Consider the following 23,611-nt stretch of genomic DNA (forward strand, 5'->3'; position numbering starts at 1 on the left):
GTTCTGTTGAGCATATATTTTTTATTCTACGGAACTTCTCGCTGTCAAGATGCTCAGTGTTGCAGTATTTGTAATGAATATTAATAGGTAGCTTAGGTTTTTTTAAATGTAGTAGGGGGAAGCAATGACAATTCTCTGAACTTTGCTCTGCGGTTGTATGTGAGACCAAGACACAATGAAGATACTCTCCCCATTCACCTTTGGTGATTGTCTTTCACAGTTCGATTCTGCCATTTCACAAGCCTGTTGGCTCTAGTGTTATGTGCCCTGGAAAATTGTTGTCTGACACCTGTTAATGTATTTCCTCACTTATCTGATTGACGAATTCCCTGCCTTGATCATTGATTTGTATGGAGACACATGAATGTCTGATGAATTCAAACAGAACCCTTCAACACTTTCAGTAGTTTATCCTGTAGGGGTTTATCTTCAGTGCGTTTTGAGAAGTAATCTACAGCTGTTACCAAATATTTGTATGTGTCAGGGTCAGCAGTGAGAAAACAAATATCACCATTAATTTGTGCTGTATATAGTGTTCATACCCTGATGACCCCTTAGTGGCACTCTTATTAATTTACTTGTACTTGATCACACCCTCTAGATCACTTAGATTTTACACACTACCTCAGATTAGCATATAGCCAAATCCTGCAGTACTTACTCAGGCAAAACTCCAAGTGTATCTAGTACTGAATTCAGCAGCATCCATGGAATAGAGTTCATAGAAGCTGCAAGGGGAATACAGCATCACAGCAAGCAAAGCAGATCCTAAGGTGGGGGAGCATTCTCCATGCAAGCCATATAGTGCTTTTGCAACAACCAAAACAACCAGTCTCTTCCCACAGACTGCTCAGCCTAACTGCTGCATATGATAGTTGAACACTCTGAAGTGATGTCAGTGGAGCATCTGAACATGTACAGTGGCTCTCTGATGACCCAGTAAAGAGACAGTTTCTTCCATTGCTGACTGACATGGCCTTGGCCATTCCTTGCCATTTGGCTCCGGAATGCAGGTCAGCAGGGAGAAAAGCCAGTGTTTCTTGGGTCAAAGAACCCTACTTGCCCTAACCCATAATGCTTGAGGGGGAGTGATTCCCTCTCATCTCCAGCAAGATATGCATATGTTCTTTTCCTTTGGAAAGAGAATGGGGACCCCTTTGTGGCCATGGCATTCCCTCTTGCTGGAGCTGTACAAGTGCTACGGAAGCCTTGAACACTCTGCAGTCCCGGAGGAAGTACAGTCAGATTGACACATGAGCCTGTTTAAGAGGGTGGAGCTTTTATTACTTGGGTTCTCTCTTTGTATCTACAACATCTATTCATAGAGTGGACTCATGAGTCATTGCTTGTGAGAAGTTCCTTGACTCAGTATCATACCAATATGGAGTGATTTCCCCAAAACATAGTTCCCTTGGCATACTGGTTACTCCCAATTGTCCAGCCCAAGGTACGGCCTTAGGCTCCCGCCAGGAGTTCACAAAGAGCTGTGCTTCTCTCAGTCACCCCAATCTGGCCCTGCTTCTCCATTGGAAGGGCTACCTGAACAGCATGTGAGCCTAAAACAAGCCAGCTCCTGTCCAGTTTATACCAAAATAATAGGGGACTAATTTAGATAACGACAAACTCTCCCCAGACACAAACTTCAGTGCAGACTAACCAAAAATCCACCTGTTTACAAACATTTTCATGAAAAATAAAAATGTTGTCTCTTCAAACCAGCTGCCACTTCAGTGCAGATGCAAATTAGTGACTATTCTGTTCCATTCTCCCTTTCCCCCTATAGATGGCACCAAATATTTCTCACTGGCAGCCCTTCAGTAACAGGTTCTAAACACCTCACATAAAAGAGCTTTTAATGTCAGTTGAAACCACTGGCTGTCCTACTTTATCATTATAGAAACAGTTTTGATTTTATTGAGAGTGGAAGGGTACAGGAGTGGGAGTTGACGCTGCATAATGAATGGTGAAACAGCTTTCTGGTGTGATCACAGCCATGAAAATATCAGGGTCTTTTGCTTATTTGTTTTTTGCTTGGAGTGTTATTTCTATTTGGTGCTCATAAAAGAGAAGGACTTATAGCAGTGGTGGGCAACCTGTGGCCATCAGGGTAATCCGCTAGCAGGCCATGAGACAGCGTTTACATTGACCCTCCGCCGGCACAGCCACCCGCAGCTCCCAGTGGCCGGGAATGGTGAACTGCGGCCACTGGGAGCTGCGGGCGGCTGTGCCTGCGGAGGGTCAATGTAAACGCTGTCTCATGGCCTGCTAGCGGATTACCCTGATGGGCCGCAGGTTGCTCACCACTGACTTGTAGCAAGAACACTAGCTGAAGCCAAACATAGTGTGACAACTGGTGCTCTGCAAGATTTCCCACACTGCCCTGCCATCACTTTTCAGTGCTGATCTGAGTTACCTTGGTTCTTTCAGTCTTGGGCCTTTCTTCATCAGAGATTGCTAGTCAGGAGAAATTCCCTGGTGGCTTTGTGATTTGAAGAAACAGATACTATTCCCAGGTTTGCAATTTCAACCCAGCAATATATAATGGGCTTTTTAAAATGTTCACCTGTCTTTTCATTCATTGGTTTAAGTCAGCCACAGATCCTTTTACAAAGAACCAAACTCAAGTTAAACAATATTACTGATGTTAAGGGTGGCACTTAAAACCTATAGACACTGTTTCCTTTCAGTAAATAACAAAAAATCCATACCCAGATCCAGGAAGAACACTTGTTGAAACCTCAACTCAAGATGGAACTTTCAATTCACTGGAAGTCTGCATACCAGATACTCATTCTTCTGTAACAACAAATAGTCATATGTGATTGGAAAGGCAGGTATGATCCCTGCCATCACCCAGAGACATTTTTTGATATTCACTAGTTGATATTGCCAATGCATTTGAGCTGGGTCAATGGGAAAACTCATGAAGGTACATTTCTGGCATGAGTATTCAACTACCTTTTTTCTGTTATTTGAATGGGCGGGGGAAAAGCCCACTAAAGCATCCTGCTAGTCATGTGATATCATAGGATGATTGTATGCCCCAAACTGAATGGCCATTACAGGCCAGTTGAGGCTTCCTCGACTAGGCAAGTGAATGGTAAACAAATTGGCTACATTCGAAATTTCACAAGGCCATTGCTGTTGAAAGAAGACACTAGTATTCACACTTATCCTCTGCGGGTAGCAGCTGGGAAGTTAGAAATTTTACGTGCAAGCCACTCTTTGTATTTATTTTAGAAAATTGTTCATAATTGTATTTTAATAAAACTTGATTGTCTTGTGTTCCTCTTTGATACATTTTACCTTGTGGGCTAGATCCTCAGTTGATATAAATCTCTTTAGTTGTAATTCACACTCGCTAAGGTGCTGGCTGGCCCTGACATTTTAAATTTAAGTTATGAAAAAGTGTTAAAAAATCTAAATATGTTGTACAGTGTTGCTCATGAACTCTAATTTTACAAGCTCCAAAGCATCTAAGCTTTGAAGTGGGAATAAAAACCTTGATATTGATTTAGTAAACCTCGAAGTCAAATTATATGAATATAAATATGCAGTGCATAGATTTTGTGAATGTTTTCATTCTATGAGATTTTTTCCATGTCAAGCAATCACATCTAAAAGTTTGGCTCAATCCTGATCCTCTAAAATTCCACCAGCTCTCAGCTATTAGCATTTCTATACTTTCTATTTATCACTACACTTTGAATTGTTGCAGTGTGATAGCATTATTTCTAAAGACATAAGTAAGCCTCTTATCCACATGAATGAGGAAGCTAATACAGTGAATCTCTCTGAAATGCACAACCTTAGTACACAGTCAGTGTGTTTCTTTCATTGTGTTTATTCCTTTGAAAGGGTTCCACAACATGTGCAGTCTTGCCATCAGTTGGTTCACTACCAGTTTATCCTTTTGACACAATTTTGTTTAACTGGTAAGGCAATCATTACACACTGGCATTTGAGAAGTAGGACTTTATTCATTTAATAGCTTCATTCTCTCATCAGATATTCATTTAATTGGATTTCAGACTAGTATTCATATAGGATTTGAATAAATGGGAGCATAGGTTTGAACATATGTATACCTTTAGCATATATTTACTTAAGTTGCCCCACCTCCATCTACTACAGTGTGTATTTTCTCTACTTATGCATAACAGTAATGATTATCTTGCTCTGGGAAACCAGGTCCAGGCTACCAGGAAAGGGTCCTGGTGCTGATGTTACTGAAATATGAAATTATTGGAATATGAAGTTAGCATATTGTACGGGTTCCTGTCTGAGAGTCTATTAGAACGTTTCATTGTGAGACTTCTGTTTTCATAGATTCATAATTCTGGCAGAACAGTTAAATCTGGGATGACATACAATTTACAGAGTAAATGTTTGGAAATAAAACCGTTTTCTTTATGAGTCAAAACCTTGTTTTTATTACCATGTTTGTGTATGATACTTGTGGGTAGCTAGATGACTCGGGTATTGCAATCATGGATTGCCCTTTTTTTCTAGTTTCAGTTTTTAACCTTTAAAACCTAAATTTAAGGTTATTATACATAGATGTGTGGCCACAATCCACCTTTAGCTACACACGCACACCCCCACTGGTTTTTGTGACTCTTTAGCATCTGGGATGTCTTCCCATCTCTTTGCCCTTTGCATGTACTCAGCTGTGTTGGGATTTAAGATGAACAGCAACTAGCATAATTTATTTCTCTTTTTGGTGTCTCTTTTAATCAAATCTTTCTCCTTTACATACAGTTTTCTGTGTGTAACACTTATGTATGCATTTATTGTTATGAAAACTGAATAACATTTTAATGAAACAAATTAGAAAGGAATTCAATTGCCAAAAAAATTATGAGCCAGGACTGAAATATTCAGCTCAAATAGTTATCCTTAGGACTCACAGAAACACAGACATACACACACATTACATATTAATAAGTGACTAGATACATATTATTTTAAAATTTGTCAACTCATAAATAAATTATCTGGGTGATTTTCAAAATATCAGTTTCACCCAGGCTTTGTAAGTCAAATTTCAGCCAAGAGTAAAGTGTCTTGTCAAAATTTTAAACCTATAAAAATAGAGGGTTTTATTTTATTTCATTAATGTTGCATGATTGTCACTGAGGACAGAATTTGGCCCCATATGTTGAGGAAGGATTAGGTCTTCCATGGTTCTGGCTTCAATTAAATCATCATTATTTAGCTGTACATCATGTTTATGAAGAAAAAACATGAAAGAAAGAGACTATGTTCTGAACATTAGGAAATAGAGGCAAATAGAAAGGTTAAAGAAATCTATTTCATAATATGGCATATAAGCATGTGGAATATGTTACCAAAGACAAGAGAGGTAACTTAGAACATATGTTTATGAATCAGTATGTTCAAAAGAGAACAAGATGAGTTTCTAGACAAAGAGAGAATAGAGTGTGAGGAATGCAGGAAATTAGAGATGGAAAAAACCCAGAAAGGTCAGTTTTATGAATTGATTAGTAGCTTTTTAACAGAGCAGGGCTGTGAGCAGGTGGAGATCCCACCCTGCTCTGAACAGCATATACATCAGCCAGCATGTAGTCCAAACTTACCTTGTTCCTGAGGTTTTGCTTTATTGGTAGTTGAAACAACAATAGCACAATACAAAATTCCTTTACTGTTCCTAGTGTTTCCCTGTAGAGATATCTATGCCATTTCCTAGATACCCCTGCCCAGAAGGATCCTCCCATCTCCTTTATATCTTGCAGGAATGACCAACCAACCCCCAGTCAATAAGGAGATTTTACTCAACAAGCTTTATGGAGAGCCTAAGAGCTGCTAACAGGGTGGATCAATGGAAGAACCCTGACTTCCTGTTCCATTCCCCACCAAGCCAATACTAAGACATTCTTTTTTGTGTTTCCCTGTCCCTGTACAATCCATCCAGGACACCATTTCAAAGACTCTTATCATTGCCAGAGGCTCCACTTTCCTGCTGCCAAAGGCATTTCCTTTCTGTGCCACAAGCAAGTCTCACGATCTTGAGTGCTCCTAGACTAGAAGAGGGACTTAAAGTGTTCAGAGGCCATCCCCAAGACAATTGGCCAGGGTAAAGATCATAAACCCCCATGACAGGGGGATTACAGCCAAAGGATATGACTGGAAAACCTCCATCGACAATAATGACCTGAAAAAATGTTGCCACTCAAAGGAGATCACTTCTAACTAAACCCTCCACATTAATGTCAGGCTCCCTGTTAGCTGCCTGGGCTTAGTACACCTCTGGGGAGTTCTGGAGCTCATGGCCTTCTCCAGATACACAGAATTTTTCTTCATGCCCCTGTTAATGGCAAGCAAAAACAGGTGCAGGGAGAGGCTAAGTGTTCCTCTATGTTCTGTGTCCTTTTAGCTCCTTCTTTGGAGTTTCTACATCCTTTAATTTTTCTCCACAATATTCCTTCTGACTCACTATCCATTGTAGAATACCTATGTGGCCATTGTGGTGTTTCTGGCAATTCCACTTCCAGATACTACTCTGTTTGGTGTGCACCCTTGGTCACTTTGGCCTATTTAATACCTTATTATGTGAACTACATTTACTAAAAATTATCACATTTATATAAACCAGACTTTTCTTAAAAAGAAAAGGAGTACTTGTGGCATCTTAGAGACTAACAAATTTATCTGAGCATAAGCTTTCATGAGCTACATCCGATGAAGTGAGCTGTAGCTCATGAAAGCTTATGCTCAAATAAATTTGCTAGTCTCTAAGGTGCCACAAGTACTCCTTTTCTTTTTGAGGATACAGACTAACACAGCTGCTACTCTGAGACTTTTCTTTGTCATTCCAAATGTTGTCCATAAATCAGAAACTGCCATTTTGCTTTCTAAACATGGAAATCTGCTTAAAGCAAATTCATGAAAATTTACGATTTTGCCTCACTCTGGAAATTTGATCATTTGCTTTGTAAAAGGAGCTTTATTCATCAGAGGCACAAATAGCAACATTTCATCCTGGATCAAAAATACCAATTTTCACGTATGACCACTCATAATTCATAGAAGTATACTTACATACATCAGCCAACTTCTGAGTAAGTGTGCACTGTCCTTTATTCAGCTGGTGATGCAACACTGCCTATTAACGTGTAACTCTGAAGTACCGCTCTCAGAGCATTACTGAGTACTGAGAATCCTGCAGGGTTGAGAAGGAATGACTGTTGTTCTGCCCACTCCCACCCCAGGCTTGGCCTCTTTCTTCACTCAGGCTAATCCCTGCAGAGGGGCTTCTACACAGATGGGTGAAAAGGAGCATGCCATAAAGTCACACTCCCCATTCCACGATCCCTTTGCTAGCTCATTGCTTTTTGCTCTCCTGTATTTACCTGTGCAGAGGGAAGCAGTAAACCCCAGAATTATGTCCCTGCTATTGCAGCTGTTTAACTGTTCACTAGTGTTGTTGTTCAGTGGGAAACATACTTGATACATTTACCTACATTTGCTGCATTCCTTTAATTGTGTATTGTACCCTGTGTATTAACAGTGCCTTTATACCTCTGTTTTGCTTTAGGAACTGTAAGATGGTATATGAGTGTGACTTTTCTTTCAGTGATATTTCCTGTGTTGTTAAGTGACAGCAGATGGTCTCCCTGAAGTGATATGAGACCTGGCCATGGTCCTACTTGCAGGGGTCAGAGCAGTCAGCTGTTCCCTGCATCAGAACTGTTTCTATCAGGGGAATTTACGGAAGATCAGGAATTAGATTTTCCAAAAGCAGTCATATCATCTTCCCATTCCAACCGCTGCCAGAATCCACTAGCCGTACAGGACCACCAGCTATACAGTATCACTGGCTATGCAGAACCACCACTCTGTCTGCTCCAGACAACCATGAGGAGGGGACTCAGGGCTATTTAATGCCTTCTCACACCCAGCACACTACTTTCATTACATTATGTTATTAAAAGTGCATGGTTTCCATCCTGGGGAGTTATTTTACTTTGTGCACATGTCCATTGTGGGTCACTTATGCACTAATTGCTCTCTATTGTCTGTGAGGTGTTACTGCAAAGGTATGAATATAAGGTTTTTATTTTATGTCTCTCTGCAATGCACTCTTTTTTCTCCAAGTTTCTCATTAAATATTTTCTACATTACCAGTCCTTAGAAACCCTATGATATTTTAAGCCACTGCTTTTACATAGTACACACATTCATTCCCTGGATTGTGTCCATTCTTTTATAAAATACAGCACTAAACTTAGAAGTCCCTCGCTGTATTTGGTTTCTAGCATCCTCATCATAGGCACTGTGTTCACACAAGCTGCTTTCATCTACAATTGCCTTCCAGATAATCCTGGTTTTACAGGTTCATCTCGGCTTCCTCAAGTTTATATATTCCAATTTGCATGGCACTGCTATACAATATTCACCACGTAAGGAATATTTCATTGATCTTAATGAGGTAATATAATAATGTAACACCTGATTTATCTAGGAACCTGAAATGCATTGTCAGGATGCTAAAGGTCCTCCCTTTAACTGATCAGATGAACTTGAGGATACCGTCATCAGGCCTTATAAGAGTTTGGGTTCATGCTCCTGGAGTCACTATGCAGGGTCTCAAAGGAAAGCTGTTGTCCCATTGATTATGATAGGATTAACTACATATGTATGTGTTCCATTGTGTTAGTTCTAAAAAACATTTGGAACTGGTAATATACATCTGCAGACACTTACCCAGTAGCCAACCTTTCTAGATCTTCTCAGTTTCAAAGACATTTTTCCAGACCTGATTGTTTGAGTTACAGGGTCATGACAATACTCAGTGATGAGATACTACAGTGACAGAAGTGACAGGCACATGACAGAAGTAAATTAGAGAACTAGATTAGTCAGAAGGCCCTAAATAGTGGGTGGCTGCATCTGTGATTGTGCATCCCATCAATGCTGCGATCATGTTCATGGAATAGGTAGATTTCTGGACTTGTAAGTAGTCTGATTGTCTGGTTTTGTGCCTCAGGCTGTGTGTGTGTGCATATGAAAAAGAGAGAGTGAGTGAGTGATACAGAATGATAGGTGTCACAGAACTTTCCCATGATTTGTTGTTGGTGCTGGCATTTCCTTGTAAATGTAATATACTGACTAGCTCTCCAGAAAGAAGAATTAAGATAGTGATCAATACATATCAGTACTGCTGATCAGTTAGAGAGACAGCTAGCTAACTGGCTAATATCATTGATGTCTTCAACTGTTCTCTGGAAGGATCTTGTCACAACACTCGCGAGGCAGTAGTGATTTTGACTATGCTTCTCGATGGGGTAGATAAAAAATTAACTCAATACCTTTTCAAATGTTTTCTTCTTTGTAGATTGATCATGAAATTTCAAATTAAAGCTGTGTTGTTTAGTAGTGATTGGTTAGATAAGTTGCCTGGTAATTGGCTCTGATCTCTGATTGAATTGAACCCACACACACATCTACCCCAATAACACTAAAATCCCTCATTACGTTCTGGCAGTCTTTAATTCCTGCTGATCAGCTCAGCAGAGACTATAGGGACAGATGAAGTCTTTCTACCACTCTCTATCTTGTACCAGCTTCACAGCTTTATTCGTATTTAAACCTTATTGTTCTCCATCGTTCTTCACAAAGTCTATCCAAACAATCCTGAGTCTTCCTCTATTTCTACTTCATTGCAATCCGGTATGTATCTCTATGAATGGTATCCTTGATGGCTCCATTCTTGACATGTGTCCAAACCACCACAGTTGTCTTTCTTAAATCTTCTGTAACAACATTATTTCTTGTGCTATTTTCTTATCACTTCATTTTTTTTTATTTTCTGCATTCTTGAAACTCTTAGGATTCCCATCAGCCAATTAATTTCTGCAGTCAATATCTTTCATGCACTGGCTTTTTCTCATACTCCAGTATTCTGACCCATACAGCAGTATTGGTGTGACAGTTGTTCCATATACATTGATTTTTGTTTTTATTGTAATATCTTTAGCATTTCAGATCTTGCAGCAGTTTCTATATGTAGCAGTGGCTAGTCCAATTCTTCTTTTTTATTTATCTTCCCTATTCCCATTCTTTGATAGTAGTCCTCCAAGGAAAACACATTTTTCTGCTTGTTCTGGTTCTTTATATGCAACTTTGATCTTTATCTCTTCCTTTTCTCTTCAAATTGCCATATTTTTGTCTTCTCTGTGGTAATCTTCAGTCTGAATTTTCTCCTTTCCCAGTCTACCTTGTCAGTTATTTTCTGCAAAACCTCCTTGGTCAATGCTATGAGGTCAATATTGTCTGCAAATCTAATGTATTCACTGTCCTAGTCTAAGAGTTGAGTACAATAGGTTAACCAAAGAGATAAAACATAAAGAAAAGAGACAGAAATGACTGGATAAATGAAGAATGTAAAAAAGCTGAAGAATATGTGAAGAGTAATGTGACAAGGGATTGTATTGCAAGATAAAAGAATGGAGTGTAAACAAGCAAAGAATAAGCAATGGGACGAATATTGTGAAGAGCTGTACAATGTGCAGAACACAGGAGATGAAATGGTCCTGAAAAAGCTTCCGAGTACAAATCAAGGAGAGCAGATGCCAGAACTCTTAAAAGAAAAAATAGAGATCTCAACAGAAAGTTTGAAAAAGGGAAAGGCACTGGGAAGAGACAACATAACTGCAGAGCTGCTGCATGAAGGCAAGGGACACTTGGTAAAGGTGATGTACTATTCAATAAGATTTACAAACAAAAGCAAGTACTGAATAAAAAAATAATCTATGAAAGAGGAGATGAGAGAGAGTGGAATCAGCTTATTGAGTGTGTCAGGAAAAGCATTCATGAAGATGGAGGAAAATGAAGAGGTCTGTGGAAGTGGCACTTGCAGAGGAAGAGGCTGGATTTAGACAGGACACAGTACAATAAATCAGGTATTTGTGATAAGACAGATATCAGAGAAGTATATTCAACACAACCAAACCTGCTACAATAATTTTATAGGCTTCAAACAGGCTTTTGATAGCATCGGACAGAAAGTTACGGGAAATTTTGAGAATGTGTGACATCCCCAAGAAATTGATCAAGCTGATACAAAACATCTATAGCAAGTCGATGAATGTGGTAAGAAGTTGATGGGATGGTTCTGGACGCTCCCAGGGGTGAGACAAGGATACATACTATTGCCAGATTTGTTCAACTTGGTACTGCAAGCAGTAATGGCTGTACATGAAGAGGTGAAATGGAAGGGGTCATGTTACGTTCTGGCAATAATAATGCCGAATCAACTTGTGCTTGCAGATTAAAACCACGTTTTTTCATGAATACCTTTACACGCCTCCTTGAAATTTGCTTTCTGAAGACATTTGTGCCAATAAAACTCAATAGCTTGATTATTCACATAATGTAAATGCAGATGGGGAGTGAGCATTGTTGAAGTAAATTCATCTAAAAAATGTGAACACATACTTGTGAGAAATATTGTTCAATATTCACATGACTCTTCCCCATCTGTTCCACAGTCCATGGAACACAGTGTCTACTTTCAGCTGTGGATGGGCAAAAGTTCAGATAAAAAATGAAGAGAATGAACCTTTTCTGGTTCAAAAAATATAGTGAATTTGTTTTGTTTGTTTTAATGTTATATTTATTTTGGTTTGGGTTATTTTTGTGTATATGTTTAGTTTCAGTTGGGTCTGGAAGCAGACATACTCCATGAAATGCTGTTTTTGTAATATTTCTGTCCAAGCTCAAGCCATGAGGTTGATTGAAACTTGAGAGAAAGTGTTTTCATGATACTTCAAGTAATATTTCCACCCAAGTTTACTCTGCAGCTCTTCATTTCCGGAAAGGCAGATCAGTGGTTGTTCTTGGAGATGGGTTGTTAAAAATTTCTTTCTAACTTGTGGCTTGACTAATTAATTAGTCTGCAAGACCAAACAAAGCAGTTATTTCTTCAACAACATACACAGGATTAAAAAAAAAGAGAGACAGAGACAGAGAGATCACCGTTTGTCAAACCATTTGCTTAAGACTTCAGCAACGGGTAGTGCAGTAAAAATCACCAAATTTCCCCAAAACACCATTGTTACTCTGTGTTTGTATGTTTTGGAGAGGACAGAGAAACTATGTAAATCTTGAGTAGCTTGTTTGACTTGAGTGCAATTACTCTTGATTTACTTTAGTACTACTAAAACAACAAAGAGTCCCGTGGCACCTTAAAGACGAACAGATTTATTTGGGCATCAGCTTTCAGTACTACTGAGATCAAAAGTTGGCCCACTGTCTCACTACACTATTTCTTTCCAACAATACCAATTAACAATATTGACATTTTATTGATTTCTCCATTAGCTATATAGAGAAATACAACTGCAGCTCTTCTGAAAGGTTTCAGTTTGCAAACAAAGACAGTATTCATCATCTGACAGCGCATTTCTAACCACACGTGACAGATGTTTGTCACTTCTCTTAATGCACCACTGGAAGCAGCTCAGATATTACAGTGATGAGGGTGGTTTAAGAACTTCTAAACAATAACATAAAATATATTTGTATCAGACATATTCATTAGATACCTACAGAACTTGTTTTGTACATATCTATAGCAAAGTTAATGCACCTTTTTTTATTTTAGCAACCAAAGCCAAGGACCAAACTTGCTATCTGAAACTTGCAGCTGACCTCTCAAGGGCATATATTTGTAAATGTGTGTGTTTTAGTAAATCATCAGTCTCCGAGTCATCGGCATCCACAAAGTCTGATTTTTCTTACTCTAGGGGGAATAAAACACTGCAAATTTATTTTGTTCCATATTCTCAGCAGGACAAAAATTCCAATCTCCAGCCCCAGTCAGCTTCCACTGAACAAGAAGGAATAGAAAATACAGATATAGGGGAGGCAGAGGAAGAAGGGTGGGCTTGTTCTCTTGTAAAAATTTGTCACTGAAGGACTGATCCTAAATCACCAGGGCATGAAACAAAGTCTGGGATGAAAGTAGCAGTTAAGAAACGTACAAGGTTAATAGATAAATAAAGACACCCTCCCAAATCTCCTCCTGACAACACGACAGTGGTGTATTTCATTTTTCGATGCATTCTATTCCAAGACATTTCTGTAGTTTCCCAGAAATTAAAGATAAGGCCAAGCTATATCAAGGTCAGATCTGAATGCAAACTTCTATGAAATCTGGGGATATTTGTAGTTCGTTCAGCCCATCAGAGAGAGAGGTCAGCTGCAAGTTTCAGATTCTGAACCAATTTCTAAACCAAAGTTTGCGGGTGCTTGAATCTGGAGTTTTCGTTCATGCCCACTTCTACTAGAAATCCAGCATCAGTATTGAAAATAAAACATGTGGCATTGACATACACGTAGTGACAGTGAAGTGAGGTGGAGGTATGTAGCACCACCGTTATGCTGAGGCCTATAGGCAGAGCTGTACTAGAAGTAGGTGATGCCATACTGATAGTTCTGTAATACTCCACAATCCAGCAAAGCAAGAATTACACCCTACAGAAAAGGCTGGAAAATGGGTCAAAATCTCTGATATGAGGCCACAGCAGAAAAGTCACTCATCTTGATCAGGCAGTACTAATGCCAAGGCTAATATTTCCTCATTGATATGAATAAAAACTTCTTATTTTGTACTCTCAGAATCAGTCAGCTCTCTCCAAAAGAGGCACCCACAAGTTGTTTAGGGCCATTTTATCCATCATGATGATTCTTGACACATAATTTGTGTTCCCCACACAGTGCACATAAGTTGAGTGGAAATGTGGGAACTCTGGACACTATGACTATGGAGCCTTACTTTCTTCAGAAAGTATATTTATATATATATATATATAGTGATACACCTGCTGCTGAATGGTAGCATTGCTGGACTTGCACTATTAGAGAAAAGGGTAGGAAGAGAAGAATTCCTCTGGATTTGCATCACTCATTATTTTACCACAGTTCCATGTTAGAGGCACTGAGCATGAGCACTGTTACAAAAATGACTATTCCATCCACGAGTTACACATGATCACTCAAAAGCTTAACCAGGATAGGAAAACTCCAGTTTTCTTAGATGAGATTTTCCAGAAGAAGGCTATGTATTCCAGAAATCATCCTAACACGTAGTCTATAAACCAAAAAGTAGCAGAAATGCCTGACCTTTATTTACAGCCATACTCTAACATACAGTAAATTGGCTTCCAAAGGTTTTTTCAGCATACTGATCCCATGATGCTTCATCCCAAGCATCCTCTTCTAGCATTTGCTATGGTTTGATTACAAAGAAAGACCTGCTCTAAGAAACACAAGAAGAGGGAAAGCATATATGTTACCACTGATATATAGATCAGATGACAAACAATTACATATCTTTCTCCTGTTGGGTTAATACTGAGCCTAAAAAAAGGGGTTTCTTATTTCTTTCAGAGCTTATCAGTCTATCATTGCTACCCCACATTACAAAGCAGAAGCACCAGCATTTACATACACTTCAGATAATGGCTATGGTGCAAATGGTATACTTCCCCCTCATGCACGTACACTGAGAACATTTGAAATCATCTGCAATGTCTGGTTAGTGCTTGGATCACCTCAAAGCCTATTTCAGAGTCACCTTCTTTGTTGAAAACCATAATGGTCATATAACAAAAGAGATTCTGGGTTTATTCATTTGAACTTTGATTGTGACATTTCTTTGCACATGAAGGGCAGGTTCTGATCATGTTAATGGTGATGTGTAAAGGCTGAACCTACTTCAACCACTTGACAAAGTCTTGTGACTCCTTCACCCAAGCCCATCACATGCTTAGAGAGTACTAAAAATTGAATATGTCATTACCTTGCAATTCCCTTGTTGCGTCACTGGCTATTGTTCTCCATTTAACCTAATAGCCCATAAAAGAGCACCTCTGTCGGACTCTGATTTTCCTTCTGATTGCCTCCAAGAAAGTCTGTGCTGTAAAAGCAGTGTCAGGCCAACTCATCCAACTGAAAAATAAACCGGAGATAATGAGAGACAACTCATAATCCAGCCAGGATCAGTCTTATAGCATATTATCTGCTTTCCTGATGGACAAATGGATGGTAGGAACAGATAAAAGTAATGGCTTTATGTTAGCTGTACTGTCAGATTCTTATTTAAGAGAGAGACATTTTCTCCTGACTTCCTCAAAATCACAAAAGGAGGAGTATAGTCAATTTTTTATAGATGAAGTTGATGCACTGATACTTAGAACAGACTTCTGTTTCCCTCTCCAGTCATTCTCCCATAAAGACAGGAGCCCATGTATCAGTTTCATGATAGTTTATTTCTAAAGAAATGTAACTGAGTGTTAAAGGAGTTTTACTGCGTCTTAACTGGGTTGTTTGTAGCTGGCTGGTCCCAGGATCTTAGAGGGACAAGGTAGGTGAAATAATATATTTTATTGCACCACCGTCTGTTTTTGAAAGAGACAAGCTCCATATAAGCTCAAAAGCTTGTCTCTTTCATCAACAGAAGTTGGTCCAATAAAAGATATTACCTCTCCTCATCTCTTAACGGGGTCACACTCTGGGCTTGATCCTCACTTAAAAATGGGTCACATCAGTGTAAGAGAGTGGAGAGTCAGGCCTCTGGGTGAAATCCTGGCTCCATTGAAGTCAATGAGAGTTTTGTCCCTGATTACAAAGGGGTCAGGATTTCACCCTCTGAATGTAAGATAACATAAGTGACATGTAGAGGGTGCTGGAAGAAAGTATAAGTTCCACCAGCTCCCTGCAATCACCTCTGCATTTAACTCCTAAAATCACTATTTCACCAACAGTGTGCGTCCCCATGCAATATTACTTGGGAATCTGGTGCTTTCCAGTTGCATAGAGCTGTGGACTGTTTGGAAAAACTGATATCTCTCCCACCCATGACATACTACAGTAATTACAGCACTGATTTGGGGGCCATGGCCTCCTCTTAACTATAGGAGTCCCTAGATTAATTGGATCAAACAATGATGCCCACATAGTTTGTGTAGTAAACAGTGGCAACTATGATTGATCAAGGGTGTGGTGATACTTGAATGCTTTGAGCTGTGTGTAACTTGCTTGTCACTAACTTACTCAGAATATTAAAACAGTGGGGAACATCCTACTTCCACTCCATGCAGATACATATAAATAGAAGAATGTTCTCATCAACAAAAGCAAATCAACTCAAAACCTCATCCTTCTCCATTGCTCAGTCAGGAAACAACCAACTTTCATTTTCTTGTCACCACCCTCCATTTGTCTTCTTTCCCCATGTTTCTATGCTGTACTTTGTGAATAATTTTGATCCTTAATATTATTCCAGTTTATGCTGATAGAGTTTAGATAAACTCCCAATCAGGTGAGTTTATCCTATTATAGGGTCAGCTTTTGGTGGTATCTCCAAACAAGCGCAAGTTCTGTTTTAGTACATCTGTACTTAAAAACCTGAAGTGGGTGCCTTCCAACCTGAGATCTTTCCTTTGGAGTTTTGCTGAATTAATTTCAAGTGCAGTCATTATAGTGTAGAAGGAGAGCACATCTCTCTAATCAATATCAAGATTGAACTGTTTTACTCAGCAGTCTGTCTTTGCATTTGGGCAGAAAAATGTGGACATACTCCTCCTACACAATACCTACGCATGCCATGCTGGGGTGCTGACAGATGGACATTCTGTATTTACCAACTCCCCCCCATGGTTTCTTTGCTGTTGGATGTGACATTCTTCAGATGTCTGTTTTATGAATGTCAAAGACCACATGGCTATTATGCAACGAGTGGAATTGTTAAAACCAAGTCTTGGCCTCACTCCCTACTTTAGTCTTTTTTTTCCCCAAGTCCTATTATCAAAACCAGAGTAGATCCTCCCAAAAATGAACATTCACTGACAAGGTGGCATCTTTTAATTTCAACAATACATAAGGCAAGCAGTTTACTTTTTGTTCTGTTCCATATTTAATATAATCACCTGATCTAGTTTCTAGCATTACTCCCACAAACATCTAACTGAACAGTATAGGGTTTTCCTTGATTTATCAAAGTAATGAGTTAGTTTTATTGTAAGTGATTAAATGTGTTTTACTTTTTAAAGCACAAGAACTGAAAAGAAAAGCATTGTTACAATCTGAAAATAACTAGAAAGATAAGTTCATTAACTTCCCTACACTTGTGCATCATAAAAACCTTGTTAAAAATTACTCCCTAGCCTGTTGTATTAGCTTCTTTATGAGGTAATTTCTCCATACAGTAATAAGATTTTTCTTTTACTCTCCAGTGCATATTAAACCCACTAATCTTCTTTTATAAACTACAGTTTCAGCCACTTTCTCAATTTACTCACTTTAAAGATATCCTCCTATTAATATTAAAGGTAGCAAATGCAGATATGAACTTCGCAAAACATTCTTTCAGATTTATGGCACAATCTTTTAACAGTGTATTGCAATAGCACAAAGGGGACAAAGCAGTAAATGTCAAGTCTGTCTCATGACAAACCAAACAATGTTAGTCCCCACAGAATTATTTTCCCATCCTGTTCATTATGCGAATGAACTGTGGGCATATTTTCTCCTCTTAGCACATAAATACAGATTCCAAACATTCAGTTCATTGAGAGAGATAAAATAAGATCTCCTACAGAATCTGCACAGATGTGAATAGGATACAGACTAAGGGTCTGTTTCATCACTGCTTCACTTCAATTTTACACCAGTGGAACTCCACTTCTCCCAGTAACATTGGAATAGTGCAGGGGTGAAAAAGGTCCTAAGGGCCTGATTCTATTTCCATTTAAGTCTATGACAAAACTTCCATCGACTTTAATGGGAGCAGAATCATCAAATATATGCTAGGGAGAAAAGTACCTGGCCGATGTCTCTACCTCTGTAACTATAAATTACCCTTTGCTTTGTTTCAGTTGTAAAATAAGACAGTCACAAAAAAGCATGTAATAATAATAATAATGAATTAACATTATGAGGAGATTATTTAATATTATTATTTATACTGTGGTAGTACCTAAGGCCCCCCCATCATGGACCAGTATCCCATTCTGTTAGGTGCTGTACAACACTGAACAAAAGGACAGTCCCTACTCTGAAAAGCTTAAGAATCAAAGATTAGGCCCTTAAGAGAAGCCAGTTTACAAACAATGCCATTTTCAAAAAAATGGTAATTGAAACTATTCTTTTCTGAAAAAGTCCCAAGTTCCAGAGATATCAGTATCATTTACATAAAATATCGGGCCTGGGTCACACTGGACATGCCAGAGAGTCTGTGATTTATCATAGGTATGACACATCAGCACAGGCCTTCACAACATGTGAGGACAATCAACAATGCAACCTTGTGCAATTTAACTTAGTAAAATATTTGATTATGGGAAGAAGCTTTCAAACCAGGCAAGGAATGCATTCTTCCTTAATTCTTCCTGTATAATCAAAGCTCATTAGAACGCAGAGAAACATGGACAGTCTCTCCACTCTTAAAGGGCATGCAGAGTGCTCGCTCTGCAGCTAGGGCTTGGTCCTACAAGGTGCTGCGGAGCACATGGCACACATTGAAGTCAGCAGAAGTTGTGGGTGCTCAGCACCTTGCAGGGGTTGAGGTCCTAGCCAGCTCTGCTGCTTGATATGAAGGAGGCAGAGCCATAGCCCAATCTCTTCCCGTGTTCTCAGGGGTAGCACTGCTAGCCTGCACTATATTTTAACTCAGATAAGACCAGGTACTACAGTTGTGACCAGCTTTGGTGTGGGGGGCTCATAGTGGAGAAGGATCTCTGTGTCCTGCCCACTTCATGCACTTATATGCAACCTGTAGGAAGTTAGAAACAGATTATAATTGGCCCTACCTGGGTATACAAGTGGAGGGAAGTGCAGAAAGAGAGGTATTCATGGCAAGGGCGGTATTTTGTTACGCGCACTTGTAAATATAAATACATCACTATAATTTAATGCTGTTCCTGCAAATTTGAGATCATAACATCATAGAGATGCAGGCCTTTAATGCGTACAGAATAAATGCTTTTAATTTTTAGTCAGTAATCACACATAGCTAGAACCTCTGTGCTCACTGTTAAGTGTCAAAATGATAGAGACCATCAAAGCATTAGAATGAGATTACAGTTAGACTATTTCTAGGTTAATAAACTGACTTCCAGAGAGTGAGTGTCTGTATACACGACATTTCTAGTACTTTGAGTGGAAAGACTAGATCTCTGCACCTTACAGTCCCCAGAAGTTCTACTCCTGCGAATGAATTCTTCCTAGGGTTACATTACATAAAGAAGAAAGTAAATGGATTACTCTGCAACGTATGTCCTGGAAATTTTTCTAGGGCAGTACTCACACGCATGGCATCATCACAGCAAAGCTACTCAGAAAACAGAAGGGTATTTTGTATTTTATAGACACAGTTTTGTGTACTTAGAGCTACTGGGGACATTTCTATATTATGCTTTATTTCTAACCCTTGGTTTTTATACATACCTCAGTCATTTGTTTGTGAAATCAGTGTTGAGTTGTTACATTGAAACATATGTAACAGACTACAAGAAGACTTTTGCAATTTGATACCTTATGGCTGAAATATTGGGAAAAAAAATGTGGCCTGTTGAAAAGCATTGCTTAAGGGTATCCAGGAGGGCTGGAGGCAGCTAGCTTGTTATATGAACATGCAAGTGCTTGCAGAAAAATTCAATGGATATGTTTGCTGTTTGATATTTTGTGAGTAATTATTGCCTAGCTTTAATTGAAAATACTGTGCAATTTCAGATACATACTGAGCACAACCAGATATTGGTAAAATAGAACCATAGAAATGCAGGGCTGGAAGGGACCTCAGGAAGTCATCAAGTCCAGCTCCCTGAGGTGGGACCAAGTAAATACAGACTATCCCTGACAAGTGGATGTCCAACCTGTTCTTATAAATCTCTAATGATGGGGATTCCACAACCTCCCTGAGAAGCCTATTCCAGAGCTTGACTATCCTTACAGTTACAAAGTTTTTCCTAATATCTAGCCTAAATTGCCCTTGCTGCAGATTAATCCCATTACTTCTTGTCTTACCTTCAGTGGGCATGGACAATTGATCACCATCCTCTCTATAACAGCTCTTAACATGTCTGAAGACTGTTATGAGGTCCTCCCTCAGTCTTCTTTTCTGAAAACGAAACATGCTTATTTTTTTTAACATTTCCTCTTAACATTTCTAAACCTTTTATCAGATTTGTTGCTCTCCTCTGGACTCTCTCCTATTTGTCCATATCTTACCTAAAGCAGAGCACCCAGAATTGGACACAGTACTCCAGCTGAGACCTCACCAGGGCTGAGTACAGTGGAACAATTACTTCCTTTGTCTTACTGGACACAGGACTAGCCCTGTGGGACCCCACTAGATATGCCCTCCCAGTTTCACTGCTAACCACTGATAACTACTCTTTGAATATGGTCATTTCCACCAGTTGTACACCCACTATATAGGAATTTCATCTAGACCGCATTTCCCTAGTTTGCTTATGAGAATGTCATGTGGGACTGTGTCAAAAGCCTTACTAAAATCAACATATATCACATCTACTCCTTCCCTCCATCCCCCAGGCCAATATCCCTGTCAAAAAAGGAAATCAGATTGGCTTGGCATGATTTGTTTTTGACAAATTCATGCTGTTATTCCTTATAACTCTATTTTCCTCCAAGTGCTTACAAACTGAGTGTTTAATAATTTGTTCCAGTATCTTTCCAGGTATTGAAGTTGGCTGACTGGTCTATAATTCCCCAGGTCCTTTTTGTTCCCCTTTTTAAAATAAATACTATATTTGTCCTTCTGTAGTCCTCTGGGACCTCACCCTTCCTCTTTAGCACCTACAATTTCAGATCATCCATTGCACACAACCAGGTATGAGTTATATAGCATCTGACACATCTCTAATTTCCACTGGTTAGCATGTATGGAACCATACAGTAAACAGAAGTCTTGGGAGAACTTGGGAAAGATTTAAATTCCAGAAAATCTTAAGAACTTTGTTCGTATTAAATTATTTGTTACCCTCTCTGCTCCAGTAAAAATGCTTAGAATCCAATTCACCTTCAGTCTCATAAATAAATTTCTCTCTTACGGTATGAAAAAAATCAAAATGATCTAGAACTGAAATCCCCATGCTGCCAAAAGAAATCCCCCAAATACCTTTGATTATGGTCAATACTGGGAGATAGAAAAGGGTTTTTGAGGGGGCGGGGGAGGGGTTAGCACTCCTAAGAATACTGCCTTTCACTAGCAATACTTCTTAAGATAAGCCCTAGTAACGGTGTTATTGCCAGCAATACCACTGAGACTCAAATGTCTGGAAATGCAAATAGTCATTATTTAAATTTAGAGTTTTGGTAGCAAGCAATGTACACAAACTACTCACTTGTTTCGAATGTTTGAAGGTATTTTAAGACTGCCAAAGGATTTTGAGCCATCTAGCACACAGAAAATACTCAACTAAAAAGGACACACTTTATATCTCAAGTTGTGTGTAACTATCGACCCAAAATACATTACTTTATGATCCTGAAGGAACATCAGTGAGCATAATGTAGTGTACATGGTTTGCTCAATTTTTGAGCATGCTCAGGAAAATTTGGATCCAGCATTCCATAAAGGAGATTTGGGGTACATTTTTCAAAAGTACCTAAGTCCCATTTTCAAAAGCATCTAAGTGGCTTAGGAGCCTAAGTGCCTACATCAACATTGGAAACTGGACTTAGGTGCTTTAGAAAAAATTACCATTGGTCTGGTCAAAGTCCTTTATTCAGTATGATCTCTCACAAGAGCAGAGTTTAAAAAAGAGAAAGAGAATAATGCTGCTTAATTTGCACCTTTTCAAGTCCACGTATAGAGCTGAAGCAGATATTATTGTCAGCACAAAGTTCTTCAGGGGATTCTAGATACCTTCTGAATGTTCAGTTGATTAAAGTAATACAAGAAGTATGCCTGTTGATATTCAGACATGTGAAACTTCAAGAAGAGGCACTGTATTGTTACAATAAGTCAAAGAAATTCAGCATCATAAAAAAATGAAGCCAGAACATATCCATAATACGCATCTGATCCATTCAGAGGTTGAGAGCCTACTCTCTGCTACCACAAGCCTCATGTGATCATTTATGCCTGTGCAAAATAACTAAGTTAAATTTCTGTTTTGGTGTCACATAGATGAATCTTCAAAATTTGCTGGTGCAATTAAGATGGAATTGAAAATTTGGACTTTTATTAAATGGGTTTAAATGTGGCCCTTTCTGTTTGAATAGATTTAAATTAAGTTAACTATGTTCTTCTACCAGCCCTTGTAAAATATTTCTTATACTACATAAGGAAAAGGTCAGAAACTGATTTCAGAAGACCAGATGCAGATGCTATAAGAAGCACTGTCTACTGTATGTAACACATAGGAATGCTGCAACTAGGCGGTAGCCTCTAGGAAAAGTAATAAGTATAGAAGAATGAAGTTAAAATTACATTCTATCTCCATTAACATTTTGTTTCTTCAGGCTTTGTTGAGAATACAGAATTTTTACAAATTACTCTAACAGATCAACAATGTGTCTCAGTGACCTGTAAGAAGTTAGCTGAGTTACATTAATGTGTGATGATCCTTCTTGACCTAAAACACAGATGTTACCCTTTTTCATACATTTAATGTCCTATAGCAACCTTTTCTAAAGGACCAAACAGTTCCAAACAGAATATTTGTACCAAACCTTTTAAGGTTCATCCACATCTATTTTCTTATATATTTTTTTCAACCTGAAAGGTCATTTCACAAAAGAGATCAAAAGACAACTCTTCCAGTCCTCCTCCGCAGGTGGTCAGCAGCAGATTAACTACTAACAGAGCCCTCAAAGTATAAATCTGTATGACTTACTTGTTTTACACAGCACTATAAAACAATGTTATTATCCTGCACTGTGTTTACATAAATGAAACAATTTCCTTCTAAAGTCTGCAATGAAATATTAAAAGCGATCCCAAGACAAGCTTCCCAGATGAGCTCCCCCAAAGTCTTTGCAACAAATCATCTGTGGGGAAAATGCCTTCTTATTTCACAATTTACAATAAAATACTGAGCTACCCTGACACTGAGTGTCTAAACCTACCCAAGAAACAGGATTTGTGCTGATGAGCTCCAATGGGAGCAAAACACGTGTCTAGTGTTTGCGGCCATTTGTTCCAGGCAGATGTTTGTGCATTTAATCCCTTTAGCACTTTGTCTAAATCAGAATGTGGTCAGCATTTGCAACAAAGTAGATACAAATGTGCTTTCCATGAGTTCTTGAACCAAACTGTTTGTAATAAATAAAGCCTTATTCAGCTGTCACAGGCTACATTCAAACTTAAAACAATGCAGCCACACGTGGAGGAAAAAGAACACAGAGACTTTTTTCTAGTTAAAAATATGTTTATTTTTTCCAGTTATTCTGCAATTCACTGAATCATTTTCAAGGAGCACTTTTCTCTAATTGGGCAAGAGTTTCAGTAATGCCAGCCGTTACCACCAGGACTGAATAGTGTTCATACTGCCCTTTGACAGGTGAAATTCAAAGTCTTCTTAGTTGTGTTGTCCCTTTCTTTTAAGGTAGATAT

At 38.8% G+C, this 23,611-nt stretch overlaps 1 long non-coding RNA gene across 4 annotated transcripts in view; it reads right to left on the bottom strand.

The window, feature by feature from the left end:
* LOC119567080 overlaps positions 1-23,611 on the bottom strand; it is an 84,843-nt gene that overhangs the window by 14,029 nt on the left and 47,203 nt on the right. For 3 of the 4 annotated variants that reach the window (XR_005226797.2, XR_006284010.1, XR_006284012.1), the window contains exons 2-3: positions 14,828-14,976; positions 2,709-2,796 (exon numbers count right to left, since the gene is read on the bottom strand). This is a non-coding gene — a long non-coding RNA (uncharacterized LOC119567080). Of the gene's footprint in view, positions 1-2,708; positions 2,797-14,827; positions 14,977-20,052; positions 20,090-23,611 lie in introns of those variants that run through there. The other variant, XR_006284011.1, reaches the window with a different exon arrangement.

This window comes from Chelonia mydas, chromosome 9, assembly GCF_015237465.2.
Source record: "Chelonia mydas isolate rCheMyd1 chromosome 9, rCheMyd1.pri.v2, whole genome shotgun sequence".
Lineage (NCBI taxonomy): Eukaryota > Metazoa > Chordata > Testudines > Cheloniidae > Chelonia > Chelonia mydas.